We start from the raw sequence: 26,563 nt of genomic DNA on the forward strand, positions 1-26,563 counted from the left end.
GCGCCCCCCGGGGAGCCGCCTGCCCCGCTCGCAGCCGCACCGGGGCCCCCCTCAACCGCCTCCGCGTCCCCGGCTGGCCGCTGCCATCCCCCCCGCCCCGGCCGGCCCCATCCGCGCTGCCCGACACCGGGCACCCCGCGAGGGGAAGGGGGCGGCGGGGCTCGGCTCGGCCCGGCCCGCCCGGGGGCCGCGAGGGGCGCGGCGGGGGCGGCCGCAGCCCCCAGCCCCCAGCCCCCAGCCCGGCCTCGGCCCCCGGCCCCTCGCGGCGCCCACATCCGGGCCCCGCAGGCCGCGGGCGGCCCCGGCGGCGAGGGCCCGGGCGCGGGGGGCGGCGCGCGGGGGCGGCGGCGCGGCCAATCGGCGCCGCGCTCTCATCGGTGCAAACAGCAGCACAATGGAGCGGGCCGCGGGCGCGCTGCAGCCAAGCTTGGCGCGGGCGCCGCGCGGCTGACGGGCCGGGCCGCCAATGGGCGCCGGCGAGCGGCGGCGGGCGGCCAATGGGCGAGCGGCGGGGGCGGGCCCGGGCGAGGTTCGGGTGTCCTTGCGGGGTGCTGGGCTAAACTTCACCAAATAATGGCTGTTTGCGGCGGGGCTGCCGGGGAGCCATTTTAGGTGAGTTCTGCCCCGAACTTTTGGGTTCGCCCGCCCGGCGCGGCCGGGGGCGGCGGCGGGGCGGGGGGCGGCGGCGGCGGCGGCGGGGCGGCGCTACCAACGGGCGCGGCGGCGGCGGCGGAGCGGGGCCGCGGGCCGGGAGCGGGGAGCGGGGCCGGGCGGCGGCGGCTGGCGGCGACCCCGGCCCTGCCGCGGCGCCGTCCTTGGGGCGCGGGGCCGGGCGCGGAGGGGCGGCCCGGGGACGGGGGACGGGGGACGGGGACGGGGACCGGCGGCCGCCGCCGCCGCTGCGGTGCGGGGCCGGAGCTCGGGGCCCGGGGAGCGCGGGGGGCCGGGGGCGGAGGTGGGGCTCCCCCGGCGCGGTGCGGTGCGGAGCGGTGCGAGGCTCCTCCCGGCCGGGGGGGCGGGATGCGAGGCCCCCGCACGGCCGCGGGGCCGGAGCGGCGGGAGGCGGCCGGCCCGGGGCGCAGCTCCCCGGCGTGGCGGGGGTGGGGGGCGGCGCTCCGGTGCCCGGAGGTGCGGGGCAGCGGCTCCCCGGCGCCCGCCGGCCCCGCGGCGGGGAGCGGGGACGGCAGGGCCCGGCCCGGCCCGGCCCGGCGGGGCGCGCGGTGCCGTCGCGGCCGTGTGGCGGCGGGGAGGCCCCGCGGTGCCGGCGGTCGCACCTCGGTCGCGCTGCGGTCCGCTCGGCGCCAGCGCAGCCCCGCGGCCCTGCCGCTCGCAGGATTCGCCGCCGAATTGGCCGCGTTCTTCCCGGTGACCCATTGCCGGCGACCGGAACGGGTTCCGGTGCTGGTCGGAAAGGCTTGCGGGGTGAACGCGGCGAGCAGTCAGAGAGAAGCGCGCACAAACAGGAGGTGGAAGGGATGAGGAGAAATCATCTGCCGGCATCGCTGCCCGGCGCTCGCGCCCGTCCTGGAGCAGCTAACGTTTCCTCTCCCTAGCGATTTGCCCTCCTGACAGCTCCGCAGAACTCCCAGCCGAGCTGGGCACCGAGGAGGCCGAAGGGGCTGTGCCGCGAGCTGGTCCAGCTGCAGGCCTCCGATGTGGCAGAGCCCTCAAGCAGTTTTGCTCTGAAAAGTGCTTAGTTTACGTCTTCGCTTAGTTCAGGTGATTTTGGCCAGAAACCCAGCCTTTTCAGGTGTTTTTTTTAACCCCCTCCCACATGAGAATTGCAGCAAACGCCTCCGGGCACAGAGAAGGCAGGGAGGGGGCGGAGGGCCGGGGGCCGTTGGCAGTGCTGGTACAGAGTTTGTCTCGTGGAGCTGCGCAGGAGCCCCCCGCACCCCTCCAGCACGGGTCCTGGCAGAGGGCTCCCTGTGCGCAGGCAGGTGCGGGTGTCCTTGTTAGAGGGAGGTGTTTATTCCTGACCTGTTCGCTTGCAGGTATTTGGCAGCCGCTGCCTGTATCTTTTTAACTGTTGTGGGGTCAGCTGGGTTAAGGTGTTGCTGGAGGAGGGGGGACGCTGAGCTCCGTTAATCTTTCCCCACAGCAAAGTGTTGATGTTGCTTCTGGGCGCTGGTGGGGCGATGGCGCGGGAATAGGTGCCTTCTTGCCTCTCCTTGCCCTTTGTTTACTTCATTCATGTGGGAGCTCGACTGTGCTGCTTTGCAGAGAAATTGTTGTTTTGGTCCAGCTGTTGAAGTATGAAGCAATAGCAGCATATTTTCGCTCTGGGAGTTAATTCTTCCCGGAGTAAATCGGTTGTTTCTCTTGAGGCTTCTGGCCTCCGACTGGGTTGGTTTCGTTCAGGGTTCCTTTCCCAATTTTTAAGTGGAAAATTGATTCCTCTTCCACTTTAAGGATTAGCGTTGCTGTCTGTCTGCTTTTGGAAAGCTAGCTCTCCCTGTCATCCCTGAATCAGTACGGCTGTGGAAACTTGCGGGTCCTTCAGGAGCATTGAGAGTACCTCTGAGCGTCCTCCGCTGCGAAGGCGGGCAGCGGGCCGAAGCCTGCTCCTGAATGCTGACCCTCGAGCTCTTCGAGCTGCAACGCGTGCTGGCTGGTAGGGTTGCATCCCGTCAAAACGTCTGCGAGTGCCCTGCGTGGCACAGCTGAAGCTCTGTATCGCTGTTCTTCAAATAAAAGCCAAAGTCAACAAGAGGCTTTGGAGAAAAACTGGTCTTGGTGCATTTTCGCTTCGGGAAAGTTTGAAGGCCATCCTGCGCCCGTGGCTGTTGGTTTCTGCGGGTTGTCTTCTTTCTTCAAACAGAGGCGTCGGTCTCTCCGTTGCCGAGATGGCGATTGCAGCCCCTCGCTGCAGGCTGCTGCTGCGGGCGCGTTAAAAATTAACCTGCGCGAATCTGGGGGCCTAAGGCAGCTCTCGCGCTGCTGCTCAGTGCTCGCAGCGTGCCAGGGATGCGCGTCTCCCGCGGGAGGCGCTGGTAAGAGTCCCGTAATACCTTTCGGTGCGCTGTCTGGCTTCGCAGCGTGCGCCTTTTTGCTGGCTTAAGTTTACGTCCCCATGCGTTGTTCTGCATGTAGGCATTAGGGGCGGACGGCTCTGCTCGGTCTGAGCTGCTGGTCGTCGAGTGGCTGGCCTTGGATATGGCAGCGGTAGCCCCGATGGTCGGTGCTGGCAGTAGGTGTGAGGGCTGTCGATTTGCAATGGCTTAGTGAGCTCTCAGAAGAACGTCTTGTATTCCTGACTGCTTTTTACCATATTTCTGTAACAGGAAGCAGAGCTTTACCTTTTTTCCCCCCCCTCTGGATGTGTAATCTTACAGTAATTTTTAAGATTTAATCTTCCTTCAGAGATCTTTCCTATTTTCTCCTTAAGAGCTTCTCTAAAGACAATAAAGTTTTACAGGTAGATAATATAAAGTGTTTCACTTTAATGGTTTGTGTTATTTCAAGAAGGGTTTGCAGAAGCAAGAGAGCTTGTTTTAGAGAGGTGGCAAGGTTGAGAGCTTGGCCACCACAGCAGGCCTTTGTTTTTTGCATGAAGCTGTGGTGTCCTGGCCTGTCTCAGGCTCACAAAGATAAGAGCTAGTTAGTATCTTGCACATCAGTGTGCAGGAGGAGCCTGCCCTTGCAAAGGAGGGAGAGGTTTGGTCAGCCTTGCGCTGTGAGCGAGCCCTTAGTGCAGGAATGTGGACTTGGTGTGTTGGGACTGGGAAACAGGCACACACAGGGAGACTTCTCTGAAATGATTTTAAAGAAATGCTGGCAAACGCGGTGGCTAGATGTCTCACTGGGCTTCAGGGGAGTCGAGGGGGCCCGTTTTTATAGCTCGTGTAAGAGGCAGTGAAAGTTTCTCCTCTCATCCCCCGTTTCCTGCTTGGGACAACGTTGGTGACTTCGTCCTGCTCCGTGGAGCCAGAGGCAGAGCTGCTGGGAGGCAAACAAAGCGTCAGGAGAGAGAAGACGGTCAGGGTGCCCGACCGACGTGTAGCTGGGTGGCGAAGCTGGCTGCGCTCACGGTGCTGGTGGCAGCGCCCAGGCTTTGTGCGACAGGTTCTCGGCACCCTGAAGGAGCAAGAAGCCGGAGCTGCGCTCCCACCTGGGAGCGGTGGCACTGGGCCTGGTGCTGCCCGCGTGGCGGTGGGACCAAACTCCTCGCGGGGCGCGGGGCCCTGCACAGCTGCGTGCCGCTCCCAGGCAGCCTCCTGCTGCTCCGCAGGCATGAGCCCCAGCGGCTGGAATATCGGAGCTGTGCAAAGCTGACCGAACTGGCAGCGAAATGGGCCAAACGTGGTCTGTGGATGTCAGCTTGTGACACGAGGAGATTCCGATTTTGCTTTCTATTATCTTAGGCTGGTGCAATATGTTTTCCGTGTGATAGGACAATGCCTTCAACTTTCCCTTATATGGGAAAATCTGGTATGCAGCCTAGCAATCTGCCAATATGTGGCTATTAATTTTTAGCGGTGTTACACTGGTTGTGTCCAGTCAACCAGAGAAGAAGGAAATACCTGGGGTGCTGCGGCGGGGCTCCAAGGTGGGAGGCAGGTCCCCGCACCGTGCCTGGAGCCGGGCCTCGGGCGCTGCCCGCATGGAGCCAGGCGGGAGCAGAAGAGATCGGTGCCCGGGAGTGGGGCTGCTGCTGCCTCTGGGCCCTGCGCTCGGCAGGGAGCTGGGGATCTGTGGTCGGCACCGAGGAGGTCGGAGGAGCAGTTGGCCCGTCCTTAGCGTAAGGATTTTCCCCCTGCAGAGGAAGGAGGTGCTGCCTCGAGGTTAAGGGGCTGTACGCTGTTTCCGTGCTGCTGCCTCTAGGGGATTTCCAGCCTGCAGCAAGCGCAAATCCAGCTCCACCAGGAGCGAAGTGCTCCTCCGGTCCAGAAAAGAAAGTGAGAAGTGAGGGAGCAGATTCCCTAGTTCCAGTCTGTTTTTGACGCGGGCAGTGCAGGTGTGCTCACAGAGGTGCGTTGGGTCTGGATCAAGAAGGGTGGTGTTAACGTGACGATGTTGCCTTGGCTAGGGAGTGCACATCACATTTTCCAGCCCTGTTTTCCCCACACGAGATGCTGCTCAACAGCAGTCTGATGGTGTTACGGACATCTTCCCTGAGGGGTTCAGCGTGGCTCATCACGCAGCGTCTCCTGGGATCCCTCCTTTCTGCAGTCCTGCCTTCGCCCCAGCTTTGTGCAGTCCTGTTGTTGCACCAGTATAAGGAGTTTTATCTGTTTGGCTTTTGCTTTGTTTCAGTTGTATTTTAGCTGATGAGATGAAGTTTAGATCTCCTCTGGTGACGCTTTTTGATGCTTGTCTGCCTCTTTGGTTCCTGGCTCAAAGTCGTCATGGGGAGTCGGCACTGAAATGCCAGCAGCTCATTGCTTCCTTTTGGGGTGACTGCACTGAAAGCAGGTGGAAGTTAAGCTTCTCAGTGCAAGAATTTGCAGAATACTTGTGTTGCCTTAACACTTCCATGAAAGCGTGGGGTCTGGGGAGCCCTGTTTTGCGCTAGAGCGAAAGGAGGTGAGGGCGGCCCAGCGCGCTGCATCGGGGGGCCTGCGCGTCCCTGCCAGCTGCGTGCTGCTGCCGGGGGGGACAGGCGGGAGGCAGAGGAGCGAGGTTCTTTCCCTTCGTGTTTAAATTGCAGCCCGGGAGCTCTTGCACAGGAGGGGAGCTCTTGCTGGATGGGAACACAGGAGCATGCCGTGAGGGACCCTGGGGCAAAAGCCTGCGCGAGAGGCTGGAGGGGGCCGCGCTGCCTGGTGTCCTGCGCTGGCCTGCTGACGGTGGTGCTGGGACTGATAGGAGCTGCGGCTGTTACAGTCCTGAGGATTGCAAAAGCTCTCCCAGGGTGTGAGGACTCCCCCCGGGAGGTTTCTCACGTTTGCTTTTGTTTGAAGGAAGAAGCAGGAGTTGAAGGACTCTAGCTAGCTACATGGTGCTGCGTGGCAGCAGCCACTGCTGAGAATTTTGGTCCCTCAGCATTGTGCTGGTAATACGTGTTCGTTACGTGGGCATCGCTCGGTTTCCTTCCAAAGACGTTTCAGTTGTTAAACCTTCTGTCAGAAGTTGTGAAGGTGGAGAAGTTTTTCCCGTGCTTTTATGTGCTTTCTGTTCTTCATTTTGCACCGTAGCATGTGCTCAGTGTCTGTCTCTGAAGGTGACCTGCAGCACGAGCAACGTGCCAGCGTGCTACGCGCAGGAGCAGGGGGGATGTCAAGTCGCAAGGGTGATCCCCAAGGGGGATTTTCACTTTCTTGACTTATAGGTAGGGGAAGTACCGCTTCTTAGGAAACATTAATGCCTTGTTATATGCATGCACTGAGGCAGAATTGAAGTTAGTTCTACCTACAGGAACAAGCATCAGTGCTTTGCTGTAGCCGCGCTGTGGAAGCTGCTATTTTTGTGTTAGCTACTGCCGTGACTTTTCCAGGTCTTGCACACAGAGCGCCTGTAACTCTGAATGTTTCATCCCCTTGGGTTGTACCTCAAATGAAAATGAGTTAAAAGAAAATGGAGCTTAAGTGTTCCGTGTTTATTAATTGGGGATTGCAGAAGAGAGCGCCGCTCTCTCGCAGTGACTTCTGTCCGTGTGCGCGGTGCATCCCGGCTGCGCCCTGTGCTCGCGCAGCCCAGGCAGGAGAGCAGCGCAGCGTCTGCCTCTTATTTGTATGCTCCTCGGCTCCCTGCCTTAGGGCAAGCAAAGTCCTGTTTCTCAGAGATCTTCCTTGGTCCCCGTAGGGTGCCCCGCACCGGGGCATCCGAGCTCTTCCCGGCATGCACTTGTGTGCGCGCATCGAGGCAGGTTTCTCTCTGCCGCCGCAGACAGCAGGCTGTGCTGTTTGTTCTCGGCGTGCCCGTGCTGCGGGAGGCCGGCTGAAGCGAAGCCTGCGCTTACCGCGAAGGTGCTGAGGTTTGCGGTTACCCTGCTTTCTTCAGAGAAGTGGTTACAGATTTGTGGGCTGGTCCCTGTGGCTGCTCCGCCTCCCTGCTCTGGGGAGGGAGAATTGCTGCCTGAGAATAACATTGTGGGAGCTGGGCCAGCCTCCCATTGCGTTTCCAGAGGGAGGAACGGACTCCTGAATCTGGTACCTGAAGGCAGGACTGGGCTGCTCTGGGCTCAGGCTCTTTGTTCCAGTTGTGAGTTCACCCAGAGCGGCCTCTCCAGGAGCCCCGCATCTCCGCGTGGCTCTGCGCAGGGTTGCAGGCCGTGCGTGTCCGTTCCTGGCAGGGCACAGCACGCTGCTTACCTTCCGATGCTGCCCCTCAGCTTCTGGACAGGCCCTGCTGAGCAAAGGGCGGTGTTTGGGCTGAGGGGTTCTGGATGGTCGCTCCGAAACCATTTGCTGGGTCCAGCTCTGCCTACGGCCCTTCCTGCGAAGGAAAGGGGTCTGGCAGAGCAGAAGTGGCTGTCTGGACCTTGTTGTGTCCTCGTTCTTCCAGAGAATCGTGTGGCCGAGAACTACAGGGCGACGTGGTGGTCTTGCTGAGATGTCCGCTTTGGGAAGGGGTCAGAAAATGAGTTGCTCATCTAGGCGCAGAGGGAGAGGAGATGGGAAAACCACGTTGCTGGGACATGGGGCCCGTGCTCAGCCGTTGTGTCCCGAGCCTGTCTCCTGCCTGGCCTTCGTGTCGCTACTCGTCAGAGGAGACGGACGCCTGGAGGCCTGCCAGGCTAGCAGGGCTGCACTGGTGGCTTGGTGCAGGCGGTGGCACGTGGGCGCCACCTGGCTAGCCGAGCCCACAGAGGTGGCGCTGGCTGGCCAGGAGCCTCCTGCCCGCGGTGGACACGTGCCGAGGTTGCGCTCTGCGTGGGAGCAGCCCGGTTCCACGAGAGCCCTGCAGCAGCCCTGTGTGTGCTGAAGGCTCTCGGTGTGCTCCGAGGTCCGGCTCCGCCTAGGAGCGGGCACTTGGCCATCACCGTGCCCTGCGGGGAGGGCTGCGCTCCGTCCCTGCGCACGTGCGGGGCCCCAGCCCGCTGAGGGCGACGGCCTCGCCGCTCCTCTGGGGGATGCTCGCAGGCGTGTGCCAGAGTGAGCGGCAGGGACGTGAGGGACCGACGAATTTCCTTTTGGCACTTCTCTCTCCCTCCCGTGCCGGAGTGTTTCTTGGGATGGCGTAAAGGACACGAGTGCAGGGAAGCATGGAGATGATTGAGAGGGATGTCGACTTACAGATGGTGTCTGAACTCTAGAGACCGTTCTTCAAAGTAGATTAAGCTGAGATTGTGAAGAACGTGTATCCCAGAGGGTTATAATTTATCACAGGCTGGAACCCCTCGGAGGTGAGCGCTGGCTGAGTTACAGACAGCCCTTGCGGAGCGGGGCAGAGCAGCTGGGGTGGAGGCGCGTGTAAGGGCAGCGGCAGCAACCTGCAGCACGTGGGCCAGGGGTGGCGTGCGGCTTGTGAAGGGTGCTTTTGCTTGATGCTGCATCAGGAGAGGTTGTTAACGTTTTGCTTTCTCTCCTTGTTCTTCAGGCACTTGAGAAGCAGGCCTGATGCTGCCGTATGCAAGCTCTCGGGCCTGGAGAACAGCAGATTTGTCTGTTGCTATTTTGGGTCGATGTTTACTAGTTTCTCTGGGGATGTATAGGCAGACCAGATGCTGTGAGCCGTGGGACCTCACCGCAGCACGCAGCAAACACTTGGGCCTCGTCTGGTGGGGCTGTCACCTTCCTGGGTGCTGAGGATCAGCCTGGGGCAGGCGTTGGCCGGCAGGGGGTCTGGCCAGCCAGCCTTTCTGCTCCGGCCTGGGCTGGGGTCGCCTGGGCGTGCGGTGCCGGCGGGGCAGCTGCAGCCTCCGTGCGTGCAGGAGCTCTTCTCTGACTTGGCAGCATCAGGCAAGGGACCTTTGGGAGCTGCTGCGGTGGGGCTGGAGGTATCCTGCGCCGGGGGAGCAAAACGTCCGTGTGCTCCTGGTGGGCCCTTCTGCTCCTCCTCCAACCTCCACCTGGCCCGAGGGAGTGCGGCCCGGCGCTGAGCTTTGTCACCTGTCTTTCGGGTCCCGTAGGACCAGGGCGGCAATACTGCCCGGCCCTACGGAGGGCTGAGGTACGGCTAGCGTGCTTTCAGCGCGTGTGGGGCCCTTCCAAGGCAGGGTGCAGAGGGAGGCCGTGTGGGAAGGGGTCATCCTGCGGTGTTTGAGCTCAAGAATTGCAGTGAGATGTGGCGGCGGTGGGCAGAACAGACCGGGGGAGACCCTGAGCTTGCTTCATGCGGAGCTCCCCCGCCCCGTACCCAGACGAGGCTGGCAGCACAGTGCTGTCCGTCCTGCTCGTGAGCCCTGAAAACACGTGAAACGCTGGCTGAGCTCGTGGCCCAGCGGCTGATATCTTGGCCACGTTGCATTCAGCTCCTGTCTTGAATGTGGGTTTTGGGGCACGCTCCCACGCGCTGTGAGCTAGGCGAAGCAGGGGGCGGCGGCAGGAGGACACGGCTGAGGTCGGCCTCTTACCTGCCGTGCCTAGCGCGAGCAGGCGATGGGGGATAACTTAGAGCTGGCTGCCGACAGCAGCACGTGGGGCTGGGGGCACACCTGCTGCTGGCTGCCTTGGAGGTCTTGGGCAGGGAGCTTCAGCCGGAGAAAACCGGGAGGAACACCGGGCAGAACAGTCTCCAGAAGGCCTGGGTGCCCTAGCGGGGTTTCTGTCCCCGTTTGGAGCTGGAGCTCGTGCTGCTCTGCCATCCCAGCTGGACGCCTGCCCGGGGGCATCAGATGCGCTCCTCATATATACCTACAGGCAAACCTGGAGGTGCGTTGCAAGTGCTTGCTCGTCCTGTCAGCAGCCCTGCCGCGCAGGCTGGTTTTATCCCCGTTCTGCAGTTGGAAAATAGAGGCACAAAGGGCTCTGAGTGCCTTTGGGGGGCTGTCTGCGGCGCGGCAGAGCTGCTTTCGGGCAGCTTGAGTTTGCAGTGCAGGGTATCAACAACAGCAAGAGAGGAGGACCTCTGCTTTCCGAAATGCCCTCTCATCTTTTGGCTGTCTGCCTCGGGATAGCTTGTGTTCAGTGCTCGTAGGTGGGCAGCTCTCGAGCAGCAGCCATGCAGAAGGTTCTTTGAATTGGCCAGCTATCAAGGTCTACCAGTTGAGCTGGCTTTTGTACACCTTCAGCGCTAATAAAGGTGCTGTGGGCTAAATTATGTGCCTGGTGGCATCTTTACAGGCCTGCTGACCTTGGGGATTGGCTCCGGCATTTAACGGAAGTCCAAAGAGTGCTTGTGAGTGAAAAAGAAAAAAATAGCAGGAAAACCTGTGGAGGGCACAGGCACTTGTTTCTGCTGAAGCCTGCACATCCCTTCTGATAGCTAGAGAGCAGCTGGGGGCTTTGCCCTGCTGTGAGGAGCCTCTGAAGGTGCCAGCTGGGACCCTGGTGCTCCCACAGGCCCAGTAATTCAGAGGAGGCTTTTTGGGTGCTGCTGGGCCGCCCGGCTCCTCCTGACCACCGCTGCAGGAAGCCCGCAGGAGCTGAGCCCAGGATCCCGTCTCCATCCGGGGTTAACAGCCAGACGCTTCAGGGAAGAGGGCGTGCTTCCAGCACCAGGAGTGCGTCCTCAGATCTACTTCTTCACCTGTTTCACCTAAAATTCAACTGCATTTGCATCATCACTTGTGTCCTTTGACCTTCGGCTTTGTGCCGGCTCCTTGGCAGCCTTCGCGCGTCCTTGGTGCCGAGGGGCAGGGCAGGCAGGGTGCGCTGTCCCTGCAGGAGCAAGGGGGTGCCCAGCAGGCGGCTTTGGAGTTGCTGCAGCCTGCCACGGCCTTGTCAGCCTTGGCATCTAAAGCAGGAAACTAAAAGCTGAGAGCGTGGTGGAAGAAGTGGCTAGGCTCGGTGGCCACTGGCACGGTCTGTCCCCCAGACCCGTAATTCGTGTCCTCCCCTGTTAGCACGCCGATGAACGAGCCTGGGCCTGTGAATAACTGGAAGGAAATCTCGGTGCTGGTGGCAGAGGAAGAGCTAGCTGCGCATCGGCAGCCGGGGTACTTCAGGGTAGGTTTGGCCTGGGCGATGGCTTGCCTGCCACGCTGGAGTGTGCCTGTGTTCGGTCGGGAGCAGAGGCCTGCAGAGTACCACCCCGGTGCCGTGGGCCTCGGCAGGGCAGTGGGGGAAGCTCGGCGCCTGGTGTGGTGTGTGTGGGGCTGGTGGGGGTGCCCCACGCTGCGCCCCAGCCCGCGCCGCCTCTGCAGGCTGCTCCTGCCTCCCTTCTGTCCCTCGCCCGTACGGGCGCGGAGCTGCGGAGCTTTGCTTTTTGCTTTGCCTCTGGTTTTGCCTTGCTGAGGATTAAAATTCCACGCCCGGGGCTTGGGAGCTGCTCGGGCAGCTGGTCAGAAGGCAGCAGGCGTAGGCTTGGGAAACGTGTCCCGCGCCTGGCAGCTCCCCCACGGCCGCCGCTGGTGCGGGAAGGGAACCCCGCTGGCACCAGGCGCGGCCCCGCTCTGCCACCGCCGGGCCCCCGGCACCGCCCGGGAGCGGCGCAGCCCCTGCGGCCTTCGCGCCCCTCGCGCTGCTGGTCCCTGGCTGCTGCCGTGCTCGCCGAGCCTGAGCAAAGCCTCCGTTGTCAGCCCCGGGGCACCGTGCAGCTTTGAAATAACCGCTGAAGGTCATCGCGGTTTCGGTCTCGGGTTAGGAGCTGCGTTTGAAAACTCGCCTGAAAGGAGCCCTTGCTGTTTTTGCCACGTGAGCTTGTCGTGAGAGTCACGTAGCGCAGCTGACGGAGGCTGCGTTGCCGGGGGCCGTATCCAGCCCGTGGGCACTTCCTTGCTCGTTGGGTGCCAGCACGGCATCCTCAGTCCCGAGTGACCCCGGACTCTGCGACAAGGCTTGTGCTTCAGGGCCGAGAGCCTGCCGGGGGGGATTGGCAGGAGCAGCGGTGGTGCTGAGCGAGCTTGTGGGAGGGGGCACGCTGCACAGCGCTGCTGCTGCCTGTCCTCTTCTTCCTCCCGTGGAGCAAGGAGGTCGTGCCTACATCTTGCCTGCCTGCCGAAGTCTGCTAGCCCGTTGTTCCGCAGGGTGGAGGAGTTGTGCGTCCCCGAAGGTGCTGGCAGGGTTGGCACATGCAGTGGGTATCCTCATAGGCAGCTCTTGCTGCTCTCGGCTCCTCTGACCCCACAGAGAGCGCGTTTATTTCCCGAGCACATGCACCCCCCCGAGGCGTGCCCCCGCCCGGCGTCTGGCTGCCTGCTCCTTTGCCCATCGCTTCCTTGGTGCTGCCACGCGTGCCTGGCCGGTGAAGCGGGGCCTGTGCTCCCCTCCTGCCGGGGCCGGGGGTGCTGAGGGGGGCCTGAGGGCAGCTTCGACCCGAGGAGCGGTCGGCCGCTCGGCAAAGCGACTGCAGCCGGGGTGCCGAAGGGCTTTTGGTTTCTGGAGCTGCGTGCGCGGAGCTGGGAAGCTGCCTCTCCGTATCCTGTGCTTGCGAAAGGGAAGATGTGTGCCGTGGCTGCCCCGCAGCAAGCTCCCGGGCTCCCCAGCCCCCTGCCTCACTGCTGCTGATTCTCTCCCGCTGAACCGCCGGGTTATTTTTAACTTGGAAGAATTACAACCCAAGATTCGCGTTCTCTCCCCCCCCCGGCGGAGGGCTGGAGGCAGGATGTGGGGGAGGCACTGCGGAGGGCCGGGAATGCGGCTCAGGGCCCCGGCAGGATTGTTCCAGGGGCTCGCGCCCCTGCGCCTGCCTGCGGGGCCCCGCGCGCTCGCCGAGCAGAGGCCGCGCGGCTGGAGGCTGCTTCCCCGCTCGGCACGGCCGGCATTTCGGCCGGCGCTGCCGCAGACACGAACCGCAGACACGAACAACCCCTGCTGCAGCAGGCGGCGGGGAGGCAGCCTGCTGCGGGCGTGCGGCTTCCCGTGGGGCCGGGCACCTCCAGGGAGCATCCCGGGGACGCTGGGGCAGCTGAGTGTGCCGCACGTGGGCGGCCGCGCTGCCCGCCGGAGGCCTTTGCTGGGCCGCCCGGCCTCGCCGAGCTGAGCTTGCTTGATGGCTGGATGGGAGGAGCTGGGGAGAGGTGGCACTCGCATGCTGCCTTTCTCTTTCCTCCTCCCCTTGCTCTGCCTCTTCAGTGCTTTGCAGGCAGTTACCTCGTCAGCGCTCGGCGCCCCGAGCTACGGCGGCGGGCTCTAGGTGAGCAGGAGCCCTCAGTGCGGGCGGTGGCAGGGCCATGTCTTTGCAGAGGCCCTGCTCCAGGCAGCCCACCGCGACGTGGCAGCCCGAGTCCCTCCGGATTGCACCGCGGACGCTCAGGCTTTAGGCTCCAGGAGCTCTGCCGGCAGAGACGTGCCTTGCAGCCCTGCCTGGGAACAGGGGCTGATAAGGCAGCAGGAACCGACCGGCACCAGGGGACTGCGGATGTCTGTCTGTCTGCCGTTCGGTGACTCGGAGAAGGGGGCCGGCCAAGCCAAGCGGATGAAGGACAGTGCGGGCCCGGAGCTCTGCTCCTGCTCTGTCCCGGGCGAACCCCCGGGTCTTCTCCTGCCGCTCGCCTGCAGAGTGGATGCGCCAGGTAGGGGGGCGGCTGTGTGGTGACTGGGCCGTGCTTGGCTCTCCTCGGACTCGCTCTCTGGCTTGTCAACCACAAAGTGACTTGGGTTACGGTCCTGACCTGTCCGTTCGCCACTCTGTCACGCTCCCGGTGATCAGAGAGCGAGTAGCAGGGCGATGCAGCAAACTTCTCTTGGCAAGCAGCGGCCAAGCCTCGCTGTCCCCAGCTGTCTTCAGGCAGATGCAGGCGCTCCCGCTCCTCTGGGAGCGATCTGCGGCTGCTTGCTGAGGCTGGTCCCTTACGCCCAGCGCTCTGATCCAGCTCCTGGTGGGCGTGCCGGTGTGGCGGCTGTCCGCGCCGTGGGCCAGGGCGCGCTGTGAGACGGGGTCCTGGTGCTGTGCCTCTGCCTCTGACCATCTGCAAGGACAAGGACTTTGGGGGGTCCCTGCCGGTGCACCAGGATTAGTGCTTCAGCTTTGCAAAAGCCTGAAAGGTTTCACATGACGCCTAACCCTGATACAAACACGTCATGGCTTGATGTCTTCTCTGCAGGCTAAGGGGTGGCTGCGGCCTCCTCTCCCCCTTCCCTGAGGCCATAAGGCATGGTGTTGGGCACGTGGTGCTGCTGCTCCGTTTGAGCTGAGGGCGGCGGCTGCGGTGACAGCGGGCTGTAAGGATGTGGAGCAGCTCGCGGGCTGGCAGCGCTGGCACAGCATCTCTGCTTTTCCCCAGGAGCCGCTCCTGCAGCTCCTGTAAGGCAGTAGGGATGTCCCTGCCACCCCAAAAAGGTGAAGGCACTCATAAGGACAGCGGCTGAACCTGGCGTAATGGCTGTTGTTGAGCCACGGTCGCAGCGCGCGTGGGTCCGCAGGGTGATGCGGGGTGGTGCTGGGGTGGTGCTGGCAGCCGGCAGCGTCGCCGGGCATCGTGGCGGGGACCGACGGCAGCTGCCGGAGGGGCTGCGGCCAGGCCACGCGGCTCGGCTGGTCAGGGCCCTCGCTTCTGGACTCTCCTAGGGACCTGCTGAGAGGCAAATGCGGTCTCTTGGCTGGGTTTTTGTGGAGATGCGGCTCCTGAGAGCGGCGTGGCTGTGGCAGCGAGTGCGTGGCGCGTTTGCGCTCTGGCGGGCAGAGCCGCCGGTGGGGCGCCGTGGCACGCGAGAGCCTTGCGGGCGGCTGAGGGCTCAGCCTGGTTCTGCTCGGTGTCGCCTCAGATCGTGGGAGCCCGAGATGTGTTTCAGGCTTGAATTCCTGTTTAGAAGGTGGAAAGAGGAGGTTTTGTGAGTGTGTGAGCACCGGCATTTCTGGCACACGGACAGGCATGCTCACAAGCAGCGGTGGGTCCTTCCGGAGGTGCCTTGGGAGCAGTGCTCGCCCCTTGAATCCCACCTCCTGCCGGGCTTTGTGCTTCCCCTGGAGAAGCCCCGTGCCCGTTTTGCTTGCCTGTCTGAAAAGGATCGGGAGTCTCGAGGGGCCTGACGGTTGGGTTGATTTTTGTTTTAACTGCACATGTTGTTTCCTGGCTGCAGCTTCTTTCTGCAGATAAAAATCTGTTCTCTCTCCCTGTTAAAGAAGGAAGCCACCTGCCTCTCACAGGCAGCTGAAAATGGCACTGTGCTGCAGGGACGTGTGTCTAATAAAGCAAAACAATTCCTGTCCTCACTGCCGTGCTGCGTAAGGAGCTTTCTTGGGCAAACCCCATCAGCTTCTGCAGACGCCAAGGCCTCTGCTTTGGCTGAGTTTGCAGTCCTCCTGGCTGCTGGCGAGGAGCCTGTGAGGGCATCAGCGTGGGGCGGGGGGGGACGGGGAGGGGACAGGGGGTGCTGTCACTTGTCCTGTGGGGCTGGGGCCGTGCCCCGTGCGTTGCTGGGGCCGCGTGCTTGCGCCGGGAGCCGCTGACTCCCACCTTCCTCGGCCACGTCCCAGATGCGATTTCGCTGCTGGAACTGAAAGTTGCTCTCTGGATAAAGGCGAGGCATAAAACTTTCTTTCCGGAGCGCCCTGGTGGCTCCGTGACAGCCGGGTGCCGACGCCTCTGTTCCTGGCTACAGCACCTGGGGCGCGGGGCTCTCACGGGGACGCTGGTGCCAGCAGAGCGCTTGTCCCGCGGGGCCCTGCGAACCGGCCCGCTGGGCTGAGCCTCGCCGGCACGCGCGTTACATCGCACAGAGGATGCCTGTGACGGGCAGCGGGTGTCCTGATCGGCAGCGAATTCGCGTCAGCCCAGCCTTCCCCCTGTGAAGTCAGCTGGAGCTCGAGCTGTGAGAGCTCCCCCCCCGCAGGGTCTCCTGAAAAGCGAGCAGGGCATCGCCCGAGACTCACCCCGTGCCCGCTCCTGGAGTACGTAACCCGCGGGCACGGTCCTCTTCTGCTCGCCGCCACGCGCTGTGTTCTGAGCTCGTTGGCTGTGAAGATCGTCAGGCTTGTGGACCAGTCTAATTACGGCTTGTTCCCACAAGAAAGGTTTTAATATAATTCAATCTAAGGTGGTTCTGGTGCTTTCCGTGATGGAGCCGCGCAGCACAGTCGGAATAATCCTTGTCTAGCTCTCACTGTTTTACAGTGCAAATCGTTGCTGTGCCTCAGGCTGGCTTTTTTGGTAGGGTTTCCACAAGAATGTTGCTTTTGAGGAAGAAAAATGCAGAATTTGATCTTTCACCTGTCCTTGTAAAAATTCAGCCAGCATCAGCAAAGCTTCAGTCTCTGAAAACAAACAATTGATTTTTAAAAATGCTGTTTGTCTCTGTTCCCTTTGCACCCGACCGAGGGAGGGCAGGAGCCTGTTACTGGGACTGGCTTGTGCTGCCTTCAATCCAGAAGTCTTCGCCTCCAGTGCAGCCCTCGGTTTCTGCCGAGCCTTATACAAGGACCCCCAGGCACTGTGCAGGTGAAAAATTTCGTCCCAGGAGTCTTGGAAGCCCCCGGTTTGCTTTGGCAGCCCGCTGCCAGCACCACGTGAACGGTGGCCCTCGTCCTGCAGCCCTGCCCCTAACGTTCGCTGCCCCAGGCGTGCCCCCGCGGCCGGTTCGCAAACCCGAGGTTCGCGGCCCCCCTCGGGTGGGTGTCCTGAGGCCGTTCCCTTTCCAGCCCCGCTCTGCCTGCAGCTCCTGACTTCGTCTTTCTCAGCCCTGGCCCCTTCCTGGGGGTGCTGGTGGGGCCGCTGTGCTGGTTCCCAGGCCAGGGGTCTCGCCAAGCCCATTTCTCTTTGCGGCTCCCGCTTGGCTGTGGCAGCCCGTTTCCAGCCCCAGTCCAACGGCTTCTTTAGGCTTTCCCTTCCCCTCTCAGTTACCCTAGCCCCAATTTTACAGCTGAACCTTTTGACAAGACCTGCCGTACAAAAGATTATTCCCAGCCAAGGTCTCTTGGCAGCTTAAAACCTGTAGTAGCCCGTTTTTAGTACTTTTCCAAGAGAAACCCTGGGCTGTCCTTTTCTGTCAGCCTTAGCCCTCGCCCTCATTTTCCATCTGAGCATCAGATGTGAATGTGAAAACCCCAATGAGAAGTTCTCCCAGCCCAGCTGCCCCGTTACGTGGCCCAGCTCCCGCTGCAGGCCCCACAACCAGGGACAGCTTTTACCCAGCCCGGCTCTCTTGGTAGCCCCTGCTTTGCTGTCGAAGCCCAGGTCGCATTCAGCTGCAGGCTCTTTCTTTCACTCAACCCGGACTATTTTGTGTGGAAAGCCCTAGAGGAGCCCCTCGCCCACCGCTCGGAGCAAAGCTTGCTCCCAGCCCGGCCCCCCTCGCTGGCCTCCGGTGGCCCCTTTCCAGCCACACCCCAGCGATGGCACCAGGCTTTCTGCTTCTCAACCCAAGCCCTCGTTTTCCGGCTGAGCCCTGGGGAAGGCCCTGCCGTTGCCCTGGGGAAGGTGCCTGAGGAAGGCACCTCCTGCCCCAGCTCCTCAGCAGCCCCTCTCCGTGGCGGCCCAGCCCTCGGAGCCGTTCTGCGGCCCGGCTGCGGGAAAGCCTCCGAGCTGCTTCCCAGCCCGCGTCTCGTGGCAGCCCCGCTTCCTTTTGGCAGCCCCTTCCCAGGCCCGTGTGAGCTCTCGGCTTCTTCTTTCCCTGACCCCTAACCCTCGTTTCCAGCAGAGCCCCGGCCGAGCCCCGCAGCCCCGTTGAGGGCTTTCTCCCAGCCCAGAGCTCTTGGCGGTGCGAGCTTCTCCCAGGCCGGGCGTTTTGGCCTCTCCCCTTCGTTTTGGCAGCTGTGAGACCCTTTCTGATACCTTAAAATGTTATCTGCACGTTTCTGGATTATTTTTTTTTAAACATGTCAGCTGTTATTTCAAAATTGAGCACTCGGAGGGGATGGCACAATATTAACTCGCTTCTGTTCTCCCCCTTCCTTCTCGTTTGCTCCTGGGGGGTGGCACAGCACCAGTGCCTTCTCCTGGCTGCAGGGCTGAAGCAGGATGCTCGCTGTGACGTGAAGGCTGCTCCTTCCCAGTTTTGGATCCAAGGTTTGGATTTGGACTCTGGTGTTGCTCTCTGCCCAGGCCTGGGAGAAGCGATGCCCTGAGCTGCCATCACCTGCAGCCCTGAAGGACTTCAGCAGCTTTCTGGGCACGACTGATTTTGCAGCCCGTAATAGTAGTTTTGGGGCTCTCATGGGGCTTTTAAAAGTGACACACAAAGATGTCCGGGAAAAGGAGCCCGGAGCAGGGTGCTGAGTGCCTGCGATGAGGAGCCCGAGCACCGAGGCCAGCCCTGACCCAGCTGCCCTCGTGGTCCCTGGGCACCAGGCTGGGGAGGAGCCGCACTCTGCTCCGGCAGGGCAGGGTGGGCGATGCCAAGAGTTGAAGATTTTTTGTTTTCTTTGTGTAAAACTGCAGCCTCAAGACCTCTTGGAAAACTGTTTCAAAAGAAAAAAAAATTGAGTTTAAGCCTTCTTTGAAACCCTTTCATTTTCTTGGGACAAACAGGACCTTGAAAGAGCACAACAAGCTGAAGGCTCTCCCTCCTGCCCCAGCTCGGTGGGTGACACTCTGCCCCTCGTGACTGCTCTCCTCGAGTCCAGCAAAGCTTCCAGCAAGCTGAATACAGTTAGTGCTTCCCATCCCTGGGGCAATTACGTGATCCCCCCCAGCCGATCGGAGCTATTCTAGGAGCCAGCAGCTGGCTGGGCCGGGCCCAGCACCGTGGGGCGGTGCTGGGTTCTGGAATGAGCCCACCGAGCCCTCCCCGCGAGTGGTTCCACTGCTGCCCCCAGCAGCCCCCAGTGCTGGCACCCCGGCCGTAGGTGCCCCGCGTGCCCCAAGCACCGCAGCGCCTGGAGGAGCTGCGTGGCCCGGCAGGCTTCGTGCAGAGCTCACACTCACTTCGCACAAGGTGATGAGTTGTTAGAAGCTGCTTATTCTTCCGCAGGAAAATTAAACACATGGGGTTTGGAAGCAAGGCTGTAGGGGTAACGCATGGTCAGTGGCTGTCCGGGAGCTTCGTACACTTCTGGCCACTGCTTCGGGATTTCTCTCCTGGCTGCTCTTAGCCTGAAGCCTGCACGTTTGTAGCAAGTCTTCCTGAGCAGACCGAAGCTGCAGAAAAGCACAGCTTTCTGTGGTTGCAGACCACTGGCTACGCAGCATGTAAATGAAATTTTTAGAGAACATTCTTTGAGACTTTGCTGTCCTTAAAGTTTCAAAACCTGGCTAAAAATGTGCTTTTCCCGTTGAACTGGGGGACTTCTGTAGGTAGCGGCTTTGGGGCTGCTGTGGAGTATGTTTGGACTTACCTGAGATCTGTTTGATGGTAAAGGGGACCCGAAGAGCTGCCTGCTCTAACGCCGCTCGCCAATTGCAGGCAAGCTAGCCGCGGGACTATTTTTGTAAACCGCATACTGGGAATGCTTCTGTGTCCTGCGGCAGAAGGGCTCTTAGATTTCTGCTTCCAGCACGGGGGCTTGCAGCGTTTCTTGCAGCCTTGCTGCTGCGGCCGTGTTGCAGGGCTCCTGTCCGGGTCTCGCAGCGCAGGTAGCGCTGCCCGTGGGAGCACTGAGGCGTGCTTGGAGGGCTCTGCCACCCAGTCCTGCCACCAGCCCAGTAGTGGCAGTGATGTGCAGGACACGTTCAGCTTTTTGGGTGGGTGGGGGACAGAGAAAAAGCCACTGATAGGCTTCCTTGTCAGGAGGGGTGGCACCGAGCCCTCCCCAGCCTCCTGGATCTGCCCCGCTTGCTTTCAAGCAGCCCTGCCAGCTCCCATAAGCGCTGACCGTGCCAGGAAGTAGCTCATCCCCCTGATCAGAGTTTTGTCGTGGATCTCCCTGGGGGCTGCGTGCAGAAAGGGCTCGTGCTGTGCGATTTTCGGTTTCAGAGCCCTCTGACTGCAGGCCGGCCTTCCTCCAGCATGGCCCCAGGCCCTCCAGCGTGCAGCGCGGGGGCTGGGAGCTGGGGCCCAGGTGAGCGCCGCGCTCCTCCTGCCTCCGCGCTGGGAGGCCGCTGCCCTGCTCGTTTCAGCCCCCGGGACAGCGCGATGCCAGGGCTGAGCCCAGGGTATCCTCCTACAGCTTGTACTGACAGAGCTTGTGTTAAATGGCTGTAAAACACCAGGAGGAGAGAAGCAAGGGAGGTGCAAAGAGCCGGGCATCCCCTCCCAGCGTGGGCCCTCGCTGCTGCTGCGGGGAGATCTGCGAGAGGCGGCTCGCTGAGCTGCTGTCTCGAGCGGTGCCACAGCCTGGGAGGTGCCTGCGAGAGGGAATGTTCCCAGGCTCCAGCATCAGCCAGGGGACATTTCAAGGGTCCGCGGCGTTTAAAACTACGGAGGAAGGTGCAGGGAGAGCTGCAGCCAGTATGAACTTGCTTTCCTGAGGTGGTTTGATGCAGACAGGGTCTCATCTGACAACCTACTGCTTCGTTTCCCAGCTGCAGAGCTGTTGTAGCTGCAGGAAAGGACGTGTTGCCTTTGGAACTGTAAAAGCCTTGCCTGGCACGTTGGAGACGGTGCAGAGCCTTCAGCACCTGGCGGCCTGCTGCTGAAGCACCTCTGGGCCGGAGGGCCAGAGCTCCCCAGTGCGGCTGCAGCGCAGAGCGGGCCCCTGCCGTGGCTGCCGGTCCTGAGCAAGCCAGTGCTGCCAGCCCCTGTCGTGCCTGCCGGGTCTTGCGCTCGGGGTGTTTGCTGGCACGTCTGCTGCTGCGCTCAGGGATGAATCTCGGGCGCTGTACGCTTGGTGTCAGCTCCTGCTGCGTGCCTGCTGCCCCAGCCCGTCCCAGCTCTGCTTCGTGCCGGTGCTTCTCATTCACCTCGGTGGCTCTCCGCAGTCTGGATGCACAGTGCGTGTCTGCTGATGTAGTGATTGTGCAGCCACGGCCTGTACAAACGGAGGCCTCTGTGCTCAGCTTGTTGCCCAGCCTGTGCAGATTGAGGGTGAGTGCACAAGCGCGCGTCGTGCTTGCTCGGAGCGGGATTTTCAGCAGATGGTGTTCAGCAAGCAGGAAGCTGGCTGCTCTGGTGTGGAGACGTGCTGTGTGGTGGACAGTTTGGAAGAGCACTTCGGCTGTTTTGCCAGAACCCTCCTCTCCTTCTGAGACACAACAGGGCATAGGCAACAGCAGTCTGTCCTTCCATCAGGTACGATCTTGAGAAACAGCCTCAGCAGCGGCCTGTCTGTTGTGGCTTCATCCTGGGCGGTCCCTGGCTTCCCAGGCCTGCCCTTCTGTCGCTGTCTGTGCTAGTGCTGCAGGGCAGGCCCAGCTCACGGCCTCTCCCTGCGGGCTGTGCTCTCATAACATTGTTTTCCTTTGTCTCTGGTAACGTGAACGTGTCCACGAGCCGCGCTGGTCCTGGTCGGCGTGCCGTGGCCAAGGCTCTGCGCTTCACAGGCTCAGCCCTACGAGCACCGCGCCTGATCCAGGCTACGACGGACTCGCTCAGGGTCTATCCGAGTTACCACTGCAAAGATGTAGGTCCTTTTCCTCTGCTGCCCTCCTCCCCAAGCCCGCCTGGCTTGTTTCCGAAATGCGTATTAAAAGTTCTCCTATAGCTGTGCAAAGTGGAGTGAAATTTTCTAGAGGTCTGTCTCTCTATGGATTTACAAGTCTGGGACACCTCCGTTCTGCGTGCCTTTGCAATCAGCTCATTTTCGATACTCGCTTTTCTCCTCCTGAAGATCATCTTGAGAATATCTTCTCTAGTTTTGAAGGGAAAGCAGAGGGGCACCGCTCCGCAGGGACGTGCGGGTACAGAGGAGGTGGGTGGTTGCTCCCTGCCACGAGCTGAGGTATGTTTTTGCTCGCAGAACGGGTGGCTGGGGCCGCTTGGCAGGAGCACTTCGCGTGTCCGCAGGACGCTCGGAGCACGTGAGCCGCATGTTAGCGAGCCTCAGCCTCTGAACCGGGAAAATCAATCCTCCAGCTGCAGAGTAGAGCCTGGCCACTCTTGTGAGGAGGCTGGTAAAAGGGGAAGAGCACACAGTCACTGCTCGGTCTCGGGGTGGTATTGGCTCAGACATGGAATTTCTGATAATGTTTCTGGCTCGTGCACAAAGACTTCAGCTCTTGGAGGAACCCAGGCAGGCGCGCCAGGAAATACAGGCATGATGTGGATTCGGTCTGGTGTAGGGATGTCTGGCACTTACGGAACAATAAAAATAAATTGAAGGGAGGAGGACAGTAACCTGACGTGCCCCAAATTGTGTAACTCAGAACGTCATTGCTAGCAGCAGATGCTTTGTAGAGGCCGTGCCACAGAGAGATGGTCTGCTCGTGCAGAGGGACGAAACAGCTTTCAGCACCGCTTTGCTGGTCTCTAAGCACAACAGGGCAGGACACGATGTGTGCTCCTGCGGCCTGCGAGCACCTGGAGCCAGGGACGTGAGGAGCTGGTACCGCAGCGTGGCGAAGGGCTTGCCTTCGCCTGTGGTGACCTGCAGCTCCGGCAGCCGCTCAGTGCTGGGGCTGTTGTAGGCTGGCGACACTGGTATGGGACATGGATCAATTATATTGGGTTAAAAAGGCATAAAAACTTAAGCACAGAGCGTAAAAGCTCCCCATTTGCAGCCGTGGCAATAAAGCTGAACCTAGCAGCCTGGAGCACTTACATGATGTGGTAGTGAGAACATGTTGATCTCCATATGAAAACCATAAGCTCGTTTAGGAAATTGGGCTGTCTCATTTGAGATTAGAATTTCTCTTTAGTCTGCAAATACTTAATTAGCATGGAAATGGCTAGTTAACCGGGGCTCGCAGAGCATACTGGCGGTGCTCCTTAGCAGGCAGCGTGTTTCCCTTCGGGATGCGGGAGCAGCTCCTGGCTCCGAGGCCAGGCCGCGCCGGGTGCTCCGGAGGCAGCAGCAGTGGCAGAGCACAGCTCCGGGCAGCGCCAGCGTGGCCCCTGCCTCCCCTCCAGCTCGTCCCTGAACCGTGGTGGCGGATCCGTGGGACCACGAGCAGCAGGAAGCCTCGGCTGCCCCCCGTTCCCTGCCCGCTGCGTTGGCCGCCGCAGCTCGCGTCCTGTGGAAGCAGGAGCGTGGCACAGCGGGGCCTGCGGGCCCTGCGGGGACCTGGGTGCTGCCGTCCTCAGGGGCAGCCTCCCGCGGCGGGGTCGCAGCGTGTGCGGACAGGAGGCCAAGCGCCCTCTCCTGATGCTGGCAATGATGTTGCTGGGTTTTTCTTTGTGCTGAAAGGCCTTTGCTCGCTGTCAGAGCCGATATCTCTGTTAAAGCTGTCTCCTCTGGGACTAACGAGTGTCTCAGCCTTGATTTTCCAAGACAGGTACGTGCACTGGTTTCAGTGCTATGGAAATAAGTCGGGTAACCCAGTGGGTGCTGGGTACCTGTTGCCAGCTGCAGCAGAAGAGCAGACCTGCGTGCTGGGGCTTGGGACCACTCCTGAGCACGGGGACACTGCCCCAGGGCCGCACCGGGCAGCGGGCTTGGCTGGACGGGGTGCTGGGAGAGCGGGTGGTGCCCGTGCAGGCTGGGCATCTTCGAGCTGCTTTACGTAGAGGCAGACAGAAGAAGGAAAACCCAGAGACGTTTTCCTGTCGTTTTGGTAGGGTGAGAGGAGGATCTTGCCTGCTCTGTTCCCATGTGTCCTTCGCTGGCTGCGGCCATGCTGAGTGATTTTGGGGCACAGGTCTGTCCTGTGGCTGCGACCTGCAGCGAGAGCTCCTGGGCTCTCACTAGGTGTGTGCCGAGAAGCGACCCATGTGCTTCACGGCGTCAGTCACGGGGAAACCTCCTCCAGCTCTCTGCTCCCCGTGTCCCCTCTTGAGCCTGTTCCCTAGTCCCGTCCTGTCCCCCGCTCATCCAGAGCCTGCCAGAGGACAGGCCAAGGGCTCGTCCTCCTTTGCCATGTGCCAGTGCTGCCAGACGTGGCTGGGCCTCTGCCGTGCCCCCTGCAACCCGCCGAAGCCGGGGTTGTCTGTGTCCTGCCACGCGGGGGTAGCTGCAGACGGCTTCCTGCTGCTAGCTTCCCTGGCAGAAGCTGCCCGTGAGCTCTGTGTGCGCGTATTGGGTGTGCAGAACGGTCTGGGAGCGCTCGCTGCGGAAACCAACCATCAGGAACGAGCAGCCCCCCGAGCCCGGTCCGTGGCTGCCCCCTTGGCTGCAGCATGCCGGCTGCCCTTCCTGCTGGCAACGTCCCTGCTCCGAGGCTCCTGGGAACGCCGGGCCTGCCGCGTGCCTGAGCCGTGGGCTCGCTGGCTTGGTAAAGAGCCCTGCTAGGGATGAGACTCACGACTCGAGGTCGAAGCTAGCCAGGGCTCTGCCCACTCGCCGTGGGCCTCATTCCCTTGAGCCACCTGCCCGTGGCACTGGCCACCCTTTCTTGCCTGCGGGCCTCGTCCTGCCGGCCCGGTGTGTGTGCAGCTGCTGTGCCCCGAAATCCCACCCCAGGCTGCGTGATGTGACGGGGCCGGGGCCGTGCTGGAGGCAGAGGCCGGGGCTGTGGGAGGCCACCGGGGCTGAGGGCAGGGGGAGCAGCGGCGGGCTCAGGCCCCGCGGAGCACGGTGTCCTGGCACTCCTCTGCCCTCTCCTTCAGCTCCCGGCACCGCCTGTGTTAAAAGAAAGACATACAGAAGGTGGTGAGCGTGCTGGCACCTAGGCGGCTAAATGCGTCTGATCCATAGTGTGTAACGTTTGTTTTATTTTAATCAAAAAAAAAAAAAGCCTGAAAAGGCAGAGGGGAGTGGTAGAAGCACGCTCCTGTAGGCCATGGACGTTGAGTCTGAGAGGACGCAGTACGAGGCTTCCAGCCGGGGCTAGCCTGGTGCTGAGGAGCCTGCAGCAATGTATCCATCCCAGCTTGTGCTTGCCAGAAGCAGTGCTGAAGTGCTGCCTTGTGGGCAGCGTCTGAGCCTTCCTCCTTCCCTGCCACCCCTTCGGGCTGGGTGAAGCTGCCTGTGCGCTCAGACAGCTGCAGACGCCCTTGTAGTCACTCTCTGGCTGGGTTTTGGCCCTGCCCTGGACCCAGGAGGTGCCCAGAGTCACGCTGGGGGGATGTGGGGGTTCCCGGAGGACGTTCCCTGCTGACAGAGATGTCAGCGGTGCTGCCAGAGCCGTCTCCACGGCTCTTCCTGGCTCTGTGGGCCTGGAAGTGGTTTGCTCTGTGAGAGCTCTGTTCTGGGGGTGGCCTGGACGAATCCTCAGGGCATGTGGCCGAGAGCTGTGACACCGGCCTGCGGGGCGAGGGGGCGAGGGGGGAGCTCCCTCAGCTCCCCAGGGCTGCGCAGACCTGGGCGCAGGAGGGAGGTCGCAGCCTGTTGATGATGGATGGAAAATAAAGAGCAGAAAGAGAGCGCTAGTGCCAGCAGGGGCTGAGGGGTCCAACGTCCATCTTCTGAGCTATTCCAGAAGAGAATCTGAACGAGAGGCCGTGACGCAGAGCCAGGGCTAAGAGCATCTCCTGCCCGGGGACCTGGAGGCGCCCAGAGGGCCGTGCTGGACGCAGGCTGGGCCCAGCGGGCGATGGCTGGAGCGCTCCTGTGCTGCTGCTGAGGGGTCAGCTGAGCCCCGGGAGCCTCCTGCAGCCCACAGGCCTCTGCGAAAGCTGAATCAAACCTAGACTTCAGCGTATCTGGCTCTGAGCAAACCTTTGGGCTGGGGCTGCTCTCTGCTGGAGCCTGGCAGGATTGTTGTGAGCTGCAGGAGCAGGAGGGAGCTGTGGAGTCGGGCCAGCGTTGCCACACAGGTTCGGTCCCCTCGTGTGCTGGCCCGTTGCTGCCTGGCCGCAGGGCCTGTCGGGCACTCACCTTTGGGGAGAGAGCCCCAAGAGAAGCGCTGGCTCAGAGGGGGGAAACACAGAATTGCAGGGGCTGGAAGGGACCTCGAGAGATCATCAGGTCCAACCCCCCCCTGCCAAAGCAGGTTCCCTAGAGCAGGCTGCCCAGGTAGGCATCCAGATGGGCCTTGAATATCCCCAGAGAAGGAGACCCCACAACCTCCCTGGGCAGCCTGTCCCAGTGCTCCGTCACCCTCACTGTGAAGAAGTTCTTTTGCATGTTGGTGCGGAACTTCCTGTGATCCATTTTGTGGCCGTTACCCCTTGTCCTGTCCCCACAGACCACTGAAAAGAGGTTGGCCAAATCCCTCTGTCTCCCACACCTCAGGTATTTATACACATTGATGAGATCCCCTCTCAGTCTTCTCTTCTCCAGCCTAAACAGACCCAGGTCTCTCAGCCTTTCCTCATAGGGAAGATGCTCCAGGCCCCGTATCATCTTTGTGGCCCTCCACTGGACTCTTTCCAGGAGATCCCTGTCTTTTTTGTAGCGGGGAGCCCAGAACTGGACACAGTACTCCAGGTGAGGCCTGACCAGGGCAGAGTAGAGGGGGAGGATCACCTCCCTTGACCTGCTGGCCACGCTCCTTTTAATGCACGCCAGGATCCCATTAACCCTCTTGGCCACCAGGGCACACTGCTGGCTCACGGCCAACCTGTCGCCCACCAGGACCCCCAGGTCCTTCTCCGCAGAGCTCCTCTCCAGCAGGTCATCCCCCAGCCCGTACTGATACACGTGGTTGTTCCTTCCCAGGTGCAGGGCTCTGCATTTGCTCAGAAGCGGCTCTGGGTTTTGGTAACGGGAGACACAGTGAGAGGATGTGGGGGGACTGCTGGGTCTGCAGCAGCCGATTGCCTGTGCCAAGTGTGACAGCTGCTGCAGC

At 61.6% G+C, this 26,563-nt stretch overlaps 1 protein-coding gene across 3 annotated transcripts in view; it reads left to right on the forward strand.

The window, feature by feature from the left end:
* The first annotated feature begins 462 nt into the window (after window positions 1-462).
* The window catches only part of CHD6 (chromodomain helicase DNA binding protein 6), an 89,897-nt gene continuing 63,796 nt past the window's right edge, over window positions 463-26,563 (forward strand). For 2 of the 3 annotated variants that reach the window (XM_080558441.1, XM_080558453.1), the window contains exon 1: window positions 479-612. The gene's annotated coding sequence lies outside the window, so the exon portion shown is untranslated. Of the gene's footprint in view, window positions 613-26,563 lie in introns of all 3 variants that reach the window. The other variant, XM_080558439.1, reaches the window with a different exon arrangement.

This window comes from Anser brachyrhynchus, assembly GCF_964034855.1.
Source record: "Anser brachyrhynchus genome assembly, chromosome: 16".
Taxonomy (NCBI): Eukaryota; Metazoa; Chordata; class Aves; order Anseriformes; family Anatidae; genus Anser; species Anser brachyrhynchus.